The sequence below is a fragment of the Panthera tigris genome, chromosome D1, assembly GCF_018350195.1.
Source record: "Panthera tigris isolate Pti1 chromosome D1, P.tigris_Pti1_mat1.1, whole genome shotgun sequence".
Classification (NCBI taxonomy): domain Eukaryota; kingdom Metazoa; phylum Chordata; class Mammalia; order Carnivora; family Felidae; genus Panthera; species Panthera tigris.
In genome coordinates this window covers 35,184,285-35,203,896 of record NC_056669.1, presented here as the reverse complement: position 1 = coordinate 35,203,896, position 19,612 = coordinate 35,184,285, and positions in this window count along the sequence as shown.

Genomic DNA, 19,612 nt, shown 5'->3' with positions numbered 1-19,612 from the left:
CAAAAGTGTGATTCAAGTCATAGCTGGGAAAGATTAATGTATAGTGACAACAGGAACTCTAGGGGACTTTGGGGATAGAGAAGGTTAATTGGAAATGCTGAAATTAATGTTCATTAATTTAATAAACTGAAGTGCCTTTCATTGTTAAGAATAGATTGCATTACTTTCTTCCACCTAATAAAGTCTCTTATTCACTTGAGGAGATTCATTTTAGATAAGAAAATGAATGAAAATACAGAACTTTAAAAGAAAATAAGAGAAAAAGAATATCCACAGAAGTAACTTTTGAACTCTTTTCTAATTCTAGAATAAATAATTCATATTTGTTTGATAACTAATACCAGGAACCCATTTTTTTTGGCTTTACAAATTGTTTTTTCAGAGTCTAATTATATTACAGTGTTAAATACATAACAGTGATTAGCAATAAATTGTACGTTCCCAAAATATATTCTAGAAAGTGCTTTTCATACAAATTTCTGTGGTCACAGGAATTTGGAAAACACTAAAACAATACATCTCTTATACAGATTCATAATGCTCATTAGCATTCTTATAAACTATATTTAATGCCAAAATTTTCAGCCTTTCACCATTGAATAGATTTTCCAAGTAATACTTATTAAGAGATAATGAAAACACAATTTGACAAAAGCTAATTCAAATATTTCTCTCTTATTCTCTTTAGATAAATCTCTTCAGAGAAAAGTAGAGGAAATTAACAACAACAAAAAAAGCTTTTAAAACTGTAATATTCTGGTTCATTCCAAAATGATTTTAAAAATATGGAAGTTTAGATTTGTAACATGAAAACTTTGTATAGATTATGCATGTCTTGTTTTCATTTCAATCAAATTAAAATAAAGATAGAAAAACTCTTATTAGCCAATCAACTTTTAAAAACATTTATTTCATATTTGGAATCAAAATCAGCTAATTAAATTTTTAGTTTATTTTGTTTTTATCATTTGATATTTTCATTTCCCAGTGCCTGTAAATTTACTCTCTGTCTCTAGAAAATCAGTTGATTCAGGATCAGCATAAGACAAAAGATTCATTGTCAGGGTCAACTGAGGCCTCTTTTCAGCAATTCCAGGGTTATAAAAATGATTTTCTGTATTCCCTTGTAATAGCTTTGAAGTTTAGATTTTGCATAAGGAGTATGAAGCAAAAAAACAATTTAAATTTTCCCCAAATACCTCAGTCTCACTTATTGAAGACTCCATCTTCATGCCACATATATGACATTTACAATACACTAAATATCCCTATACATATGTGCCTATTTTTGTACACTCTAAACTCTTGTTTTTATGTTCTGTTTATTTGCCTATTCCTTTTTCAATACACACATATTATTAGCATAGATGACTAGATGATTTGACAGCTGAATTAAAAAGCTCTCATATCTCTGTTTTTGATTTCCCAAACTGTTATTTTATTCTTGGATATATTTTTTCATGTCAATTTTAAGATCAACTTGGTAAGCTTCAAAAATATTTTGGATTTTGATTGAAATATCATTGCATATATTGGTTAATTTGGGCAAAATTTATAGCTTAACAGCATTGAAGTAGTCACAGAATTGAAATGATTATAAATATGACAGCATTCCTTTTACTAAGACCTTCTTTACATCCTTCCATAGCTTTACAGTTTCTTCACAGAGATTGTTAACTTTGAGTTTCTTAAGGTTTTGGTTGCTATATAAATGGAGTATACTTTCTAACTATATACCTCTTGTTTATTTCTTATATAAAAATAACTATTGATTCTTTCTGTATTTTTTATCTTTTATTCATTAAAATTAATAAATTATGGCTTCTAATAACTTGTCAATTAATTTCCTAGGTAAATAATCAAATATCAAAAATCAATCTTTACAAATCCTGTTCTTTCTAATATTTAGTACCTCTTTATTATTTTTCCTTATCTTCTTGTTTTGGCCAGGTTATCTCATAGAATATTGAAGGTCAGAGATAAAGTCAAGTATCCTTGTTCTGGTCCTGTTTCTATGGTCATCAGTTTAGTGTGGCATCACACCAAGCACGATGTTTGCTTTATTTTGGGCCTATCTAATCATTAGCATGGTTAGAAATATATTCTTCTTATTCTTATTTTACTTAAATTTTCCGTTGCTGTATAAGCTTAATAATATTAAATGCTTTTTGGTATGAAATGCGTTGTTTATTTTTTCCTCACTTCCGTCTAGGATTGTAGTAAATCACATCAATGCATTTTCTATGTTGAAACATCATTGTGTGTCTGATGTAAGTCCTACCTATTCAAGGAATTTGGGTTATAATACCAATTTGGGTTTGAGTTTCGTTAACCATAGAAGGAGATTTGATAGTTGCTTTTATTTTCACTTCTCTAAGTCTCTTTGTATAAATATACAAACCTTGATACAACTCACCATTTAAAATTCTGTTTCAGAAACTAGATCTTTAATTTCTTCTATGTTTGTTGGTATATTTGGGTTTCATATTTTTGCTTAAGTCAATGTGGCATTTAATGTGCTCTTAGGAAGAGGTCCATTTTATCTTGATTTTAATATTATCCTAATAGAAATGGTATTTTACAAGTAATATCTTTATGTGGTTATATTTCTCTTTTTACAGAAATGATTTGCACCTTTTCTTATTTTCTTTACATTTACACTAGTACAGTCCATTTTTTGAAGTATTTTTGCTCTTATTGATCGATTTTAGTTATTTTGCCTATTTATTAATCTTCCCTAATTTAGGAAACTTAAAAAATTTAAGCCTTACGTATTTTCTTCAGTCTTTTTGTTTGTTTTTTGTTGTTTTTAATATTTGTGTTTTTTTAATAAAGGGCTTTAGGGTTATGAATTTTCTATGTATTGCTTGTATAATACTATAGCTATTTGCTTTTATTTTTTTAAGTTTTTATTTAAACTCTAGTTAGTTAACATACAGTATATTAGTCATGTGTACAATTTAGTGATTCAATACTTATGTACTATAACCAGTGCTCATCTAGGAATTTGCTTTTGTATTCTCATTTGGAGCAGTATTATTTAGGACTAACTGGTAGTAATCTAGATATTTGTATATGAAAGTTTTTATTGTTGTTTAGAATTGTGCATTTTAAGTATAGGCAGTCCCTTTATATATTTATGTATTTTTCTGCACTTGATTTGATGTTTTCTGAAACAGATTGTCAATTAACTTGTTAGATTTCATATCAATTTTTGAATTACATATTTTGAAATTAAATTTTTAGGAGTATAGCTGTTTATTACCAGATGCTATTTTTCTCATGGATTTTTTTATCAGTATTAAATAACCCACTTTGTTCTTTTAGATAATTTAAATTAATCCTAATTCGTTTGGTAACATTATTACTCCATTGGAATTGTTATTTTTATCATTTTCTCTTTCTTCTTTCTACTGTTTTTTTTTAGAGAGAGAGCATGAGTAGAGAGGGAGACAGAGGGAGAGAGAGAATATCTTAAGCAGGATCCACGCATAGTATGGAGCCATACACAGGGCTTGATTCCATGACCATTGGATCATGATCTGAGCCGAAAACAAGAGTCCAAAGCTCAACAGACTAAGCCACCCAGGCACCCTTCTTTCTCTATTTTCAAAGCTGCGGTGATATTTTTATTTTAGGAGTACTTCTTTAAACAGCACACCAATGAAGAAAGTATTCATATACGTATGTAATATAAAACATAATATATACAGAAACACATAAAATGCTATCAGACTTCCTATCAATTTAATATGTAATTTTTACTCAAGTATCTTTCATGGGACTCTATTCCGACTACAATATATGTCTATGCCATATTTAGTGTTTCATTCACCAAATGATGGATCTTCGTTGTGATTATTTTATACTGGTTTTGTTGTGTTTCTTAAATTGAGAATTAATGTTTTCAATTAGTTTGGAAATTTCTCAGCCTGTATTTACTCCTTTTTTTTCTGACATTTTGTCTCCCCCATTTTTTGTCTAGAACTCCACCACATATTTGTTGAGAAGCTTGCTATATCCTACAAGCCTTGAGTCTCTATTAATTTGTCTTCAATCATGTGTCTTTCTGTTCTTAGGATTGGATCATTTTTATAAACCTCACTGAGTTTTCTGATTCTTCTCCTATATCAAATATGTAATTGAGGTAAGCTACTGAATTTCCATTGAATTCTTCTTCAGTTTTCACTTCTATATTTAGATCTGCTTGTTGAGTCAATGCCCTCATAATTTTCTTTACCCCTTTAATCACAGATTTATTTAATTGTTTTACAGATTTGCAAAGCAAGATTCACAAAATCTTTGTTGGCTTATTTCAACATCAAAACCCTTATAGTCAAATTCTACTGACTATTTTTTTTTCCCTAAGTATGATCACATTTTTCTGTTTTTCTATTTTTTTATTGAAAATTGAACATTTAATTTGCAACAACGTGCATGGAACTGGAGGGTATTATGCCAAGTGAAATAAGTCAGTCAAAGAAAGACAGATACTATATGATTTCACTCATATATGTAATTTGAGAAACTTAACAGATGAGGGGAAGGGGAAGGGAAGGAAAAATAAGATAAAAATAAGATAAAAATAGACAAGAAGGCAAACCATAAGAGAATATTAAATACAGAGAACAACAAACTGAGGGTTGATGGGGTTGGGGTAAATGAGTGATGGGCATTAAGGAGGGCACTTGTTGGGATGAGCACTGGTTGTTGTAAGTAAGTGATGAATCACTGAGTTCTACTCCTGAAGCCAAAACTACACCATATGTTGAGAATACATAAACAAATAAATAAATGCCATAAGAAAAGTTAAAAAAAAGAAAATTGGACATTTAGATAATGTGTTGAAACAACTCTGTATTTTAAATTATCTTTTTTTTTTTTTTTAGAGAGAACGAGAGAAAGAATCTTAAGTAGGTTCCACATGGAGCTCAATGTGGGGCTTAATCTCATGACCTTGGGATCATGACCTGAACCAAAATCAAAAGTTGGATACTCAACGAACTGAGCCACCCAGAGATCCCTAAATTATCATTCTAATTATTATTGTTATTTTAAGAAACTTCGATGGACTAAAACTGCAAAATCTATATACTCTAAAATGGATATAGCTTCTGATATATCTGATCTTGTTATTATTATTGTTTCTTTTTTTTATCCTAGCTTCTGAAGGTTTGTTCTCTGCATCACTTTGCTTAGTCGTCAGAATGTGATATGAACTGAAGTTTTGTACAAACTCTTCAAGTCTGAAATATTTCTATACAGTGCTGACTGATCTGTGCGTGGGTTGAGAATTACATTCAAAATTCATCTTGTTCTTAAATATGCTTTTACCTTCACTATCCACTAGTCTCTTTAACATTTCCACTGTTCAGGAGCACAGTTTCTCAGACAACTAGGTAGACAGAGCTATCATAAAAAAAATACTACAGAACAGACAGCTTAGAAAACAGTAATTAATTTTCTCATAGTTCTGGAGATTAGAAGTCCAAGACCAAAGTGTTGGAAGGCTTGGTTCCTCCTGAGACCTCTCTCTCTTTGGCTTGCAGATGGCCTTCTCATTTGTCCTCACATGATCTTTTCTCTGTTCATGTGCATCCTTTCCTCTTCTCTTCCTCTTATTAGGAAACCAATCATATTGTTTAGAAGCCACCTATTTGAGATTATTTAACCTTAATTACTTCTTTAAGGGCTTATACCCCCGAAAGTCACATTCCAAAGTGTACTGAATGTTAGGGCTTCAACATATGAATTTTGCAGACACAATTAAGTCTGTAACATTAAGAATCTCTCAATTCCAAACTTCTTCCGTTCAATTTCTGGCTAGCCTATTTACTTAATCAGGATAATAACTTTGAAAGCTCAAAGGAATGAGCTTCCTATCAATTTTGCTACTTTTAGCTAAGTCTTGAATTTTTATTTTCTATCTGCACATGAAATTGAACCTGCACCCTGTAGCACCTGAACTGCTTATTTTTCAACCAGCTCCGCTCTGGTAAAACTACAGTTCTTACTAATTTGAAGTGAGTCTAAAGAATGGGAAGAGTCAGGCAAAAATAAGGCAGATTTCCACTTTTTCTTACCTTAAATATTGTCAGTTTTGCCTATGGTCAATTTCCAGAAACAATTCTGTTCAGGTGTACATTTTGATCCTGTGTGTGTGTGTGGGTGTGTGTGTGTGTGTGTGAGTGTGTTTTGCCTTTTGTTTCTTTTGTTCCTTTTCTTTTTCTTTTTCTTTCTTTCTTTCTTTCTTTCTTTCTTTCTTTCTTCCTTTTTCTTCTTTCTTTCTTTCTTTCTTTCTTTCTTTCTTCTTTTTCTTTCCTTTTTGTGGAGACGATTTGCCAACCCTTATTCCTTTTATATGAGAATCATTCTTCTTCTAAGCTTTGCCTTTGTTCTACCCAACGCTTTCTTCTAGAATTCTTCTGGAAGAATTCTGTTGGCAAATTTTCTCAGTTCTTGTATATTTGAAAATTTCTTCATTAAATTAATTTTGGTTGAATATAAGATTTAACATTAAAAGTTATTTTCCCTCGGGATAATGGAATAATTTTTTGAACGTTATCAGTGGATGAAGACTCATTCCATTATCTTCCAGCATATATTTTTTATTCCTTCAGAAATATTTTGGATTTTTATATTACTTTTTAAATTTTTCTTAAGTTTAAATATAAATATGAAGGTTTGTGTTTGTTTGACATTTTTGATATAATATGAACCTACTTTGCCTGTAGAGTGTCTGGGCCTGGCTCACTTGTTTCCTACAAAAACTCTAAATATATTAGATATCCAATAGGAAAACTTGGTCAAACCTTATCCTGTCTGCATGTACAAACCTTATCCTGCATGTACAATTAGCAGTGTGCTCAGGGAAAAGTGGCTGGGAATGAAAATCTTGCCAAAACATTTCTTTTTCTTTGAAATATAGTTCATCTGTTCTTCATTGTTCCCACAGTTTTCTGATGCCTGTAAATATATGATTTTTCTTAAAAAAAATAAATATAAAACATATGATATTTTAAAAAATCTTGCTATTTCTGGATGGCCTGCTATGCTTCACTACATCCTTTTCAGAAATAGAAGCTCTCTACTGATTTTTATTTATTATTAGTAGTAGTAATAGTACTTACAGTAGTATTTTAATTTTTGAGGTTTGTTTATAACTGCATTCAATATTTAAAATTATGTGGTGACAATTTCGTGAAAAATGACATAATTGATGTTAAATATTTTGCCTTCTCTCTTTTATTTTTTAACTTCAGTATTTATTTATTAATTTACTTATTTATTCATTTTCAGGGCCCTGTCTGTTTTAAAAAGAGCTGCAACCTATGTATTCAACCTTTGTAAGCATCCAAAATTCCATTCATTGAAGTGTTTTCAGGCTAATATGCTCAGATCAAATAATAAACTATTTTATTTAAAAGGGAATTCAAAGAACCCATGAAACAAACTTTGTAAAAACTCAAATATGTGGTTATTTTTGTTTCTTAAAGGAAAGATTTAGTGAGAACCCCCCCCCAGAAAATATGATTACGTTCTCTCCAATATCCCATATTATTGTGGTTATTTAAACACCTTAGACTTTATGTGACTATATATTATTTCATTGGGAATGCAGGAGCACCTGACCTTTATAGAATTTAGAATCTTATGGGGAACAAATCTATTGCACAAATAAATGATGAAGCTTAAAATTGAAAATCATGGAAACTTAAAATGGGAAATGTTTATTTATTGTGGAGTGTTAGGAGTGAAAGTGGCAGGAAATTCTACCTAGAAAAAGTGATGTTTAAGGTAGGACTTGAAAAATGACCATTACCAATATTTTATAATTTCTAGCCCCTAGTTTATATTAAATAATTATTGTATCAGTTAATAAATGTTATCCATACAAATTGTATATTTGTGTGGGGCTTAATGGATGGCACAATGTGAAAAATAATATTTAGATTGAACAGCGCATAATGAGGCTTGAAAAAGAGGGGTTGGACATTCCACATACACAAAACTAAAAGAAGGAAAGTATTATGAGTGAAGAACAGACAGTAAGGGGAAGCATGGAATAATTTGAGGCTGGTGCAGAAATTGAAGCTTATGTTAAATCTTTGAAGTTGTCTTATAGACTTTGGTATTTATTCTCAATAAAATAAAATTATATTGAAAAACATTAAGCCTAGTACTGATTTAAGATAATTTATAAGTGTAAAAATAGTATTCTTGTCTCAATGTGTAGAATAGAAAAGAATGGGGAGAGATTATAAAGAAACATACTACATTGTACCACTGAAGCTAAGATGCATGGTATGTCAAATATATTTTAATAAAAAGATTAAAAATAAAGATACTATATTATTGTAAATGTAGTGTTATATTGCAGATCATTGTTCATGATGTATTTACCTAGAAAGAGGAAGTGTAAGTGTAGAAAAGGGAAACATTGTGGAGATTTTGTGATGTATAATGAACCGAATATGAAGTTGATTATTTGTGGAGTAGAAGGAAAAATACAAATGAATTAATTATTACATTTGGATTTCTGAATAAATAATAGATTGATCAAGTTGCTGCCTAAAATAAATAAAAGCAAAACAGGTATGCAGGGAAATACATGAATTTGGTCCTGATTATATTAGGTTTCATGGGCATGTAAGAAAACCAATTTTACATAGGGATGTAAGATAGGCTATTTTTCTATTTTTTTGAAACTGAGAGGAGCGATCAAATCAGCACAAAAGCATACAGATTTATATAAGATTTACATGACATGATCCCCTAATAAGAAAATTAAGACCCAAAAGAAATGGCAAAACTTAAATGCTTTTATGTTAGGTTGAACAAAGAAAGACAGTTGTGAAAAAGTATCTAGAATATTTGAGTGACTAACGGAAGACAAAAATTATTTTAATAAAGTCTGTTCAGAATTCTTCCAGTCTCAACTTATCATCTTTGATGATAAGAATATTTCTTCTGGGAGGCGCCTGGGTGACTCAGTTGGTTGAGCATCCAACTCTTCATTCTGTCTCAGGTCATGATCCCAGGGTCATAGGATGGAGCCCGACATTGGGCTCCACACTGAATGTGGTGCCAGCTCTCTCTCCCTGTGCCCCTCTCTGCTGTTCATGGTCTCTAAAAACAAACAAAAAAAAAAAAAAAACAAAAAAAAAACAAAACCCCAAACTTCTGGAAATGGATAAATTCCTATAAATATATAACCTACCAAAACTGAAGCAGAAAGAAATAAAAAAAAAAAAAATTGAACAGACCAATTACTAGCAATGAAATTGAATCAGTAATCAAAAAAACTCTCAACAAACAAAAGTCCAGGACCATACAATTTCACAGATAAATTCTAAAAAAAATGTAAAGAATATTTAATACTTATTCTTCTCATATTATCCAAAAACTGGAAGAGGAAATAAAGCTTCCAAATTCATTCTATGAGGTTAGCATTACCGTAATACCAAAACCAGGTAAAGGCACTACAAGAAAAGAAACTACAGGCCAATATTTCTGATAAGCATAGATGCAAAAAATCCTCAGCAAAATATTAGCAAACCAAATCCAACACTACATTAAATAAATCATTTTTTAAATCAAGGTCAAATGGGATTTATTCCTGGAATGCAAACGTGGTTCAATATTCACAAGTCAATCAATGTGATTCATCACATCAGCAAAAGAAAGGATAAAAAACATCTGATCATTTCAATAGATGAAGAAAAAGCATCCACTCATGAGACAAAGTACAACATCCACTCATGAGAAAGACCCTGAACAAAATATATTTGGAGGGAACATCTTCAGCATAATAAAAGCCGTAAATGAAAAGCCCACAGCCAGCATCATACTCAGTGGTGAAAAACAGAGCTTTTCTTCTAAGATCAGGAACAAGACAAGGATTTCCACTCTCACCACTTTTATGCAGCACAGTACTAGAAGTCCTAGCCACAGCACTCTGAGGAAAAAAAAAAAGAACAAAAAGAATCCAAATTGGTAAGGAAGAACTATATCATTCGTTATTTGAAGATGACATGATACTATATATAGAAAACCATAAACACCACCAGATAACTACCAGAACTGATAAATGAATTCAGTAAAATTGCAAGATACAATATCAATATACAGAAATCCATTGAATTTCCATACACTAATAATAGAGTAGCAGGAAGAGACATTAAGAAAATTCTCATTTACAAATAAACCAAAAAAAAAAAAATACCTAGGAATAAATTTGACCAAGGAGGTGAAAGACCTGTACTCTGAAAACTGTAAAACATTGGTGAAAGAAATTGGAGATGACATGAATCAATGGAAAGACATTCCATGCTCTTGGCTTGCAAGAAAAGATATTGTTAAAATGTCCACACTACTACAAATTTAATTCAATTCCTATCAAAATACCAACAGCATTTTTCGCAGAACTAGAACAAATAACCCTAAAATTTGTGTGGAACAAGAAAGAAAGAAAGAAAGAAAGAAAGAAAGAAAGAAAGAAAGAAAGAAAAAAGAAAAACCCTGAACAACCAAAGTATCTTGAAATAGATGAGCATATTGGAGGTATTACAATCCCAGATTTCACAAAAACCCTGTAGTAATCAAAACAGTATGATGCTGGAGCAAAAGTAGACACATAGGTCAATCGAATAGAACAGAAAGCCCAGAAATAAACCCAAGATACTATAGTCAATTAATCTTCAACAAAGGAAGCAAGAATACGAAATTGGAAAAGACAGTCTTCAACAAATGGTGTTGGGAAAACTGGATAGCTACATTGAAAAGAATGAAGCTGAAACACTTTCTTACACCATAAATAAAAATAAACTCAAAATGGATTACAGACCTAAATGTGAGACCTGAATTCATGTATCAGTTCTGGCAGACTTTTGGTGGAGTCTATCAGATTTTCCATGTATAATATCATGCCATCTGCAAAAAGTGAAAGTTTTACTTCATCTTTGCCAATTTTGATGCCTTTGATTTCCTTTTGTTGTCTTGATTGCTGATGCTAGAACTTCCAACACTATGTTAAACAACAGCGGTGAAAGTGAACATCCCTGTCGTGTTCCTAATTTCAAGGAGAAAGCTCTCAGTTTTTCCCCATTGAGGATGATATTAGCTGTGGGCTTTTCATAAACGGCTTTTATGGTGTTTAATTATGTTCCTTCTATCCTGACTTTCTTGAGGGTTTTTATTAAGAAAGGATGCTGAATTTTGTCAAATGCTTTTTCTACATCAATTGACAGGATCATATGTTTCTTTTTTTCTTTTATTAATGTGATGTATCACATTGATAGATTTGCAAATGTTGAACCAGCCCTGCAGCCCAGGAATGAATTCCACTTGATCATGGGGAATAATACTTTTTATATGCTGTTGAATTCCATTTGCTAGTATCTTCTTGAGAATTTTTGCATCCATATTCATCAGGGATATTGGCCTATAGTTCTCTTTTTTGCTGAGTCTCTGTCTGGTTAAAGAATTAAAGTAATGCTGGCTTCATAGAATGAGTCTGGAAGTTTTCCTTCCCTATCTATTTTTTGGAATAGCTTGAGAAGGGTAGGTATCTCTGCTTTAAATGTCTGGTAGAGTTCCCCAGGGAAGCCATCTGGCCCTGGACTCTTATTTGTTTGGAGATTTTTGATAACTGATGCAATTTCTTTGCTGGTTATGGGTATGTTCAACCTTTCTATTTCTTCCTGTTTGAGTTTTGGAAGTGTTTGGGTGCTTAGGAATTTGTCCATTTCTTCCAGGTTGTCCAGTTTGTTGGCATATAATTTTTCATAGTATTTCCTGATAATTGCTTGTATTTCTGAGGGATTGGTTGTAATAATTCCATTTTAATTCATGATTTTATATGTTTGGGACATCTCCCTTTTCTTTTTGAGAAGTCTGTCTAGAGGTTTGTCAATTTTGTTTATTTTTACAAAAACCCAACTCTTGGTTTCATTGGTCTGATCTACAGTTTTTTTTAGATTTAGCAAAGTCGTAGTATACAAAATTAATGTACAGAAATCAGTTGCATTCTTATACACTAATAATGAAGACACATAAAGACAAATAAAGAAACTGATCCCATTCACAACTGACCAAGAATCATAAAATATCTAAGAATGAACCTAACCAAAGATGTAAAAGATCTGTATGCTGAAAACTATAGAAAGCTAATGAAGGAAATTGAAGAAGATAGAAAGAAATGGAAAAACATTTTGTACTCATGTATTGGAAGACTAAATATTGTTAAAATGTCAATACTACCCAAAGCTATCTACACATTCAATGCAATCCCACTCAAAATTGCACCAGCATTCTTCTCGAAACTAGAACAAGCAATCCTAAAATTTGTATGGAACCACAAAAGACCCCGAATAGTCAAAGTAATTTTGAAGAAGAAGACCAAAGCAGGAGGCATCACAATCCCAGACTTTAGCCTCTACTACAAAGCTGTCATCATGAAGACAGCATGGTATTGGCACAAACACAGACACATAGACCAATGGAATAGAATAGAGACTCCAGAATTAGACCCACAAAAGTATGGCCAACTAATCTTTGACAAAGCAGGAAAGAATATCCAATGGAAAAAAGACAGCCTCTTTAACAAATGGTGCTGGGAGAACTGGACAGCAACATGCAGAAGAATGAAACTAGACCACATTCTTACACCATTCACAAAAATAAACTCAAAATGGAGAAAAGACCTGAATGTGAGACAGGAACCATCAAAACCCTAGAGGAGAAAGCAGGAAAAAAAAAAAAAGTCTCTGACCTCAGCCACAGCAATTTCCTACTTGACAAATCTCCAAAGGCAAGGAAATTAAAAGCAAAAATGAACTATTGGGACCTCATGAACATAAGAAGCTTCTGCACTGCAAAGGAAACAATCAACAAAACTAAAAGGCAACCAATGGAATGGCAAAAGATATTTGCAAATGACATATCAGACAAGGGGCTAGTATCTAAAATCTATAAAGAACTCACCAAACTCCACAGCTAAAAAGCAAATAACCCAGTGAAGAAATGGGAAGAAAACATGAATAGACACTTCTCTAAAGAAGACATCCGGATAGCCAACAGGCACATGAAAAGATGCTCAACGTCGTTCCTCATCAGGGAAATACAAATCAAAACCACATTCAGATATCACCTCACGCCAGTCAGAGTGGCCAAAATGAACAAATCAGGAGACTATAGATTCTGGAGAGGATGTGGAGAAACGGGAACCCTCTTGCACTGTTGGTGGGAATGCAAACTGGTGCAGCCATTCTGGAAAACAGTGTGGAGGTTCCTCAAAAAATTACAAGTAGATCTACCCTATGACCCAGCAATAGCACTGCTAGGAATTTACCCAAGGGATACAGGAGTACTGATGCATAGGGGCACTTGTACCCCAATGTTTATAGCAGCACTGTCAACAATAGCCAAATTATGGAAAGAGCCTAAATTTTCATCACATGATGAATGGATAAAGAAATTGTGGTTTATATACACAATGGAATACTACTTGTCAATGAGAAAGAGTGAAATCTGGCCATTTGTAGCAACGTGGATGGACCTGGAGAGTGTCATGCTAAGTGAATCAAGGCATACAGAGAAAGACAGATACCATATGTTTTCACTTTTATGTGGATCCTGAGAAACTTAACAGAAGACCATGGGGAGGGGAAGGAAAAAAAAAAGTTCAAGAGGCAGAGATCCAAACTCTAAGAGACTCTTAAAATCTGAGAATAAACTGAGGGTTGATGGGGGGTGGGAGGGAGGGGAGGATGGGTGATGGGCATTGAGGAGGGCACCTGTTGGGATGAGCACTGGGTGTTGTATGGAAACCAATTTGACAATAAATTTCATATTAAAATAAAAAGACAAATAAAATAAAAAATAAATGTGAGACCTGAAACCATAAAAATTCTAGAAGATGGGCACCTGGGTTGTTTGGTTGAGCCTATGACTCTTGATTTCGGTTCAGGTCATGATCTCATGGTTCATGAGTTCAAGCTCCATATCAGATTCTGCTCTGTCAGTGCAGAGCCTGCTTGGGATTCCCTCTCACCCTCTCTCTCCGCTCTGTCCCACTCATTCTCTGTCTCTGTCTTTGTCTCTCTCTCCCTCTCTCTCTCAAAATAAATAAAATCCTAGAAGAGAACATAGGAAATAATCTCTAAGACATCAGCTGTAGCAACACTTTTCTAGATTTGTCTCCTGAAGCAAGGGAAACAAAAGCAAAAACAAACTATTGAGATTACATTATAATAAAAACCTTCTGCACAGCAAAGGAAACAATCAACAAAACTAAAAGACAGCCCACCTAATGGGAGAAGAAATTTGCAAATGGCATATATAAAGAACTTATTCAACTCAACACCCAAAAAACAAATATTCTGATTAAAAATGGGCAGAAAGCATAAACAGACATTTCCCCAAAGGACACAGTACAGACACATGAAAAGATGCTCAACATCATTCAACATCAGGGATATGCAAATCAAAACCACAATGAGATATCACCTCACACCTGTCAGAATGGCTAAAATGAGCAACTCAGGAAACAACAGATGTTGGCAAGGATGCAGAGAAAGGGGAACACTTTGTACTACTGGTGGGAATGCAAACTGGTGCAGCCAATGTAGAAAACAGCGTACAAGTTCTTCAAAAAATTAAAAATAGAACTTCCATATGATTCAGCAATTCCACTACTTAGTATTTACCCAAAGAATATGAAAACACTAATTTGAGAAGATTTATATACACGTATGTTTATTGTAGCATTATTTACAATAGCCAGTTATTGCAATAGCCCAAGTTGAAAGAATAATGGATAAAGAAGATGTTATATGTATATATATATATATATATATATATATATATATATATATATTACTCAGTTGTAAAAAAAAGAGTGAAATCTTGCCATTTGCAACAACATAGATAGGTGTGGAGAATACAATGCTAAGCAAAATAAGTCAGTCAGGAAAATCAAATACCATGTGATTTCCCTCATATGTGGAATTTAAGAAGCAAAACAAGTGAACAAAGGAAAGAAGAAACAAACCAAAAACAAAAACAAAAACAAAAAAACCTTAACTATAGAGAACAAACAGATGGTTATCAGAGAGGAAGTGGGTGGGATAAGTGAAGAGGATTTAAGGGTACACTTATCTTCTTGAGTACTAAGTAATGTATAAAATTGTTGAATCAGTATATTGCACACCTGAAACTAATACAACATTATTAGTATACTACAATTAATTTTTTTAAAGAATATTTCTTCTGGTATAGGGAGGGAACCTGTTGCATGAGAATTTTATCTCCTGCTTTCAGGGGAAAAAAAGGAAGAGATGAGAGTGTCCAGATTTATCTGTTGTTTCCTAAGTGCCTTTGGCTCACAATAATCCTTATTTCAAGTGACATATTTTTGAGTGCCATGGCCTGCTACTCTTCAGGAGTCTAATAGTTTTCACTGCCTCTACCCTGGGCCACTTAGAACAAATTCTTCAAATAAGGGCAAGAATAGTATTTTTCAATATGAATTTAAAATGCAAATCAAATGAAGTTAATGAATCCTACTCTAGACCTTGAATACTTTCCTGTAACATAAAATCTAAATAGCTTACCCAGAACTTTCTATCTTCTGTCATTGTCTCTTTTTATCATTGTCATTATGTCTTTATCCTTTTTGTGCACTGTATTCTAGCCACAGAGGTCTCAAAGCTAGTTCTGGACATGCCAATCATTTCCCCAGCTCAAGTCCTTTTCATGCAGTTACTGTGGTAGATTGATTGCAACAAATAACAAACAAACAAACAAACCACACTGTAATTCTTCATTTCTCTCTGTATAAATAACCTTTTGTGAAATGACTCTGCAGCTCATTCCATCAAGAGATAGAGGGTTTTTTTTTCTTCACCCTTAACTTTGTGGGGTGGCTTTGTGATTTTCTTAGGTCACAAGGATGCAACAAAAGTAAAGAGGGTTCACTTAAGGGTCTAGGCTTCAAGAGGCTTTGAGTGCCTTCTTTTCTTTGGACCTCTGAGATGGTTAAGGGAATCAGTCATGAATAGCCTGCTGAAGGATGAATAATCACATTAAGTGGAAACTGATTCATTCCAGTCATGGCCATCCTAGATTAGTCAACCACAAACTACTGTGGAAGCTAAAAATGGAAGCATAGGTCACCTTACATGAGATAGGTCAACATAATCATCAAGAGTCCCACAAATTAAACACACCCTCATTGTTTTATATCATAGAGTTTGGGATGGTTTTGTTATGTAGCAGTAGCCCAATGCAGTTTTCCTTACCTGGTCTGGTTGTCTATAAGGCATTTTCACTTCATTTATGTCTCTGTTCACATATCACTCTTTCAGAGAATACTTCTCTAAGCATCTAACATCACTATCTTCTTAGACTACATTGTTTTTCCATTGTATTTATTATCAGTCTCATATATTTATTTTTAATCTAATAATCTCTATTTTTATTTCTTATTTTTTTAGTAGGCTCCCTGCCCAACATAGGGTTGAACTCATGACCCTGATATCAAGAGCTGGATGTTCTACTGACTGAGCTTAGGGAGACATCCTCTTTATTTTTAGTTTTAAATGTTCAATGCAAATATATCACTTAGTAGAGTACCTGGTGCAATGGAATAGATTAATAATGTTTTATTCTTTTTAAGTTTATTTATTTATATTTCAGAGAGAGAGAGAGAGAGAACCAGCAGGCAAAGGACAGAGGATCCGAAGCAGGCACTGTACTGACAGCAGAGAGCCCATGGGGGGCTCAAACTCACAAACCATGAATTCATGACCTGAGTCTACATCAAATGCTGAACCAACTGAGCTACCTATAATGTTTTATTTTATTTTACTATTTTTCTTTCTATATAGTCATAATTTTTATCTCTGATGTATTTTTTATCAGTTTTTTTAGTCACTAAACTAATAGGTCTCCGATATTCCATTTCACATGGCTTATGACATATCAAAATTCTAGGTTGACTACAACTTAGGAAATCAAGTTGAGCTATCTCCTTATTTGGTCAAATACAGAGGTAAATGTTCAATGTGAATACTACATATATATCTCTCAGTTATACAATTGAACAAGGTGAAACCTCAAAGTGTTGGTCTGGTTTACAAATTGGTATGAATTGTGTTCCATTAATGGTTGAAATTGTTCACACATCAATATATTACCAATCAAGCAATAAGCAATCTGATGATTAACCTTTGTCAAGCCTCAATCCTTTGCTTTTTAATTTTTCACAAGGTGCCTGAAGTGGCTAAAGTGGTCAATGAAGATTGAAAGCCAAATAATTCACTATTCTTTCTTGCATTTAGTTGGTGTAAATTTCACAATAGCACTCAAAGTTCCATCTCCCACTATAGAAGGACATGCCTGTTAGAGCATTCAATTATTTACATGTACTAAATATTTTCATTGCTGGTTCTAGATCAATGTTTGCTGTGATCTTCCACAGTAATTACTACATATTTTATAAACAAAGCCAGCTCTACTTATTTCCATGTCTTGGAAGTAAAGTATTCTCATACATGGTTATAAATAAGTGGTCTAGAAGAAATGAAGCTTGACAGCAACAAGTGAGAATTGCCCATTTGATTTCTAGCGAAATGGAATAAACAGGCTAGGCTACTACTAATACGTGACTTTTCAACATCAAAGCTAGGTAAGTACCATCTTTTTAACTTCAAGATGAGACAAACAAAAAAAGGCAGTTTGAATTCATAGACATATTAACCAATAAATCTCCTAGCAGGGAGTATAACACTTGGTAGCAAACTTTACCATTTACAAAGTGAAAACTCCACTATCCCTTAGTTGGAAAAACTTCCTGCTTTGTGTAAGAGCTGTGAGGATTCCAGCATGACAATGCAAGGACCTTTCCTGAATCACTCTCCAGTGAATCTGGCAAAATGTATTTTATATAATATATATTATGATATAATTATATATTGTTCATATACACAAACATTTTAATGGCCATAAGAACAAATAATTAAGAAACATCTATTTATGAAAACCTATGAGAATTTAGTTTTAAAGGAATAGTCTCTGGTATTTGAAACTAAAACCCTTCTCCCTCTAACTGTCCTATGTTCTGGTCCCTTAGGGATTAGTTGGGAAATTAAGCTTTCCTTGTAAGTAAAATTAAAGCATGTTATTATAGCTTAGTTATACAAACCAAGCAAGACTAGCATTTTAAAAAACAACTTAAAAACATAAATCAAGGTATGATGTAGGGATTAGGAATTTCCCTATTAGTCTGATAGGATAGCAGTAAACTGTGTATGATTTAATAATGTTGATGGAATTAAAATAAGTTTAAATATATGAACCTTTGAATTGTGTCTAAACCGTACTATCCTAAAACATAGGAATAAAGAAAAAATATTTTAACAAATGTTTAAATTTCCTTTACAGCAAAAAATAACTTTAAAGAATGTAGAAAAGACTTCTATATTATGGTTAACTTTAGATAGTTAGCAGATAGGTAAATAGACCTTATTAACTCTATATCAAGAGATTGTGTGTGTGTGTGTGTGTGTGTGTGTTTAATTCCTCATAGCTGCCTTTCTAAGGGCACATTTAACTTGAGAATAGAATCTTTCACCTGAAATTCCTCCAGTAATACGTCTAATTCTAGATCCATTTTAATGCCTAGAATATTATTTGGTACTCAATTGTGTACTTCAGTAAATCACTGGATCTAGTAACTATTTAAAATAACTTCTCCTGTGCTTGCTATTCTTTATATCTAATAATTGATTCAATTATTTTAAATTTTGTTTGATCTATGTAACAAAATAAGTAACTCAGAACATTTATCTGTGCTTGGCTTAGTTCAGTAACCATCAGCAGGGAAAATAAAAATTGAAATAATTTCACAAATTTGCTTTGCTCTTGATGGAAAAACAATTCAGTATGTAAATAATAATTGGAATGAGAGACACTTGTTTACTCCTAATATACTCTTAAGTATATTAGAGCTAAAATGAAGCCTATAATCTTTTGCAATATTTTAGTATTCATCAAAATGTGTTGCACATACAGATAAAAATTCTTTTCTGATTTGTAATAAATTATTGAGTCCCAAAGCTCAGATACCCATGATTTTGAGTTATTGTAAGGAAATTGACTAGGAATTTAATTTGCCTGATAAGTGATCCCCTCTTGCTGAAACAGCATTGTATCACCAAGGATAAAATGAATCCTATTAAAAGGAGGCATAACCAAGCAGCAGAAAGTGTCTGGGGGTTTCCAGATTAGAGTACACACTGCATTTTGCCAGTGTGTTGACATCCATCATAAGTACATAATTTCAAACAGTTAGTCATTTTGTATAAAGTGGATGACTAAATAGGTCTCTTCATTTAAATGTAACTACTATTTCATTGGTTATGTCTGTACAGTGTCAGGCATCATTTGTAGTTTTTTTTGAAACGTATGTTCTTATTGTAGATTTTATTTGATTCATTTAAATATATCTTACAAGAGCAAATTTAGTAGGTTTATTTCTCAATGTCCTATATCTCTGGGGTTTATTATTTTACACTATTTGAAAGCTGAAAGAAAAAAATGCTTCTGGTAA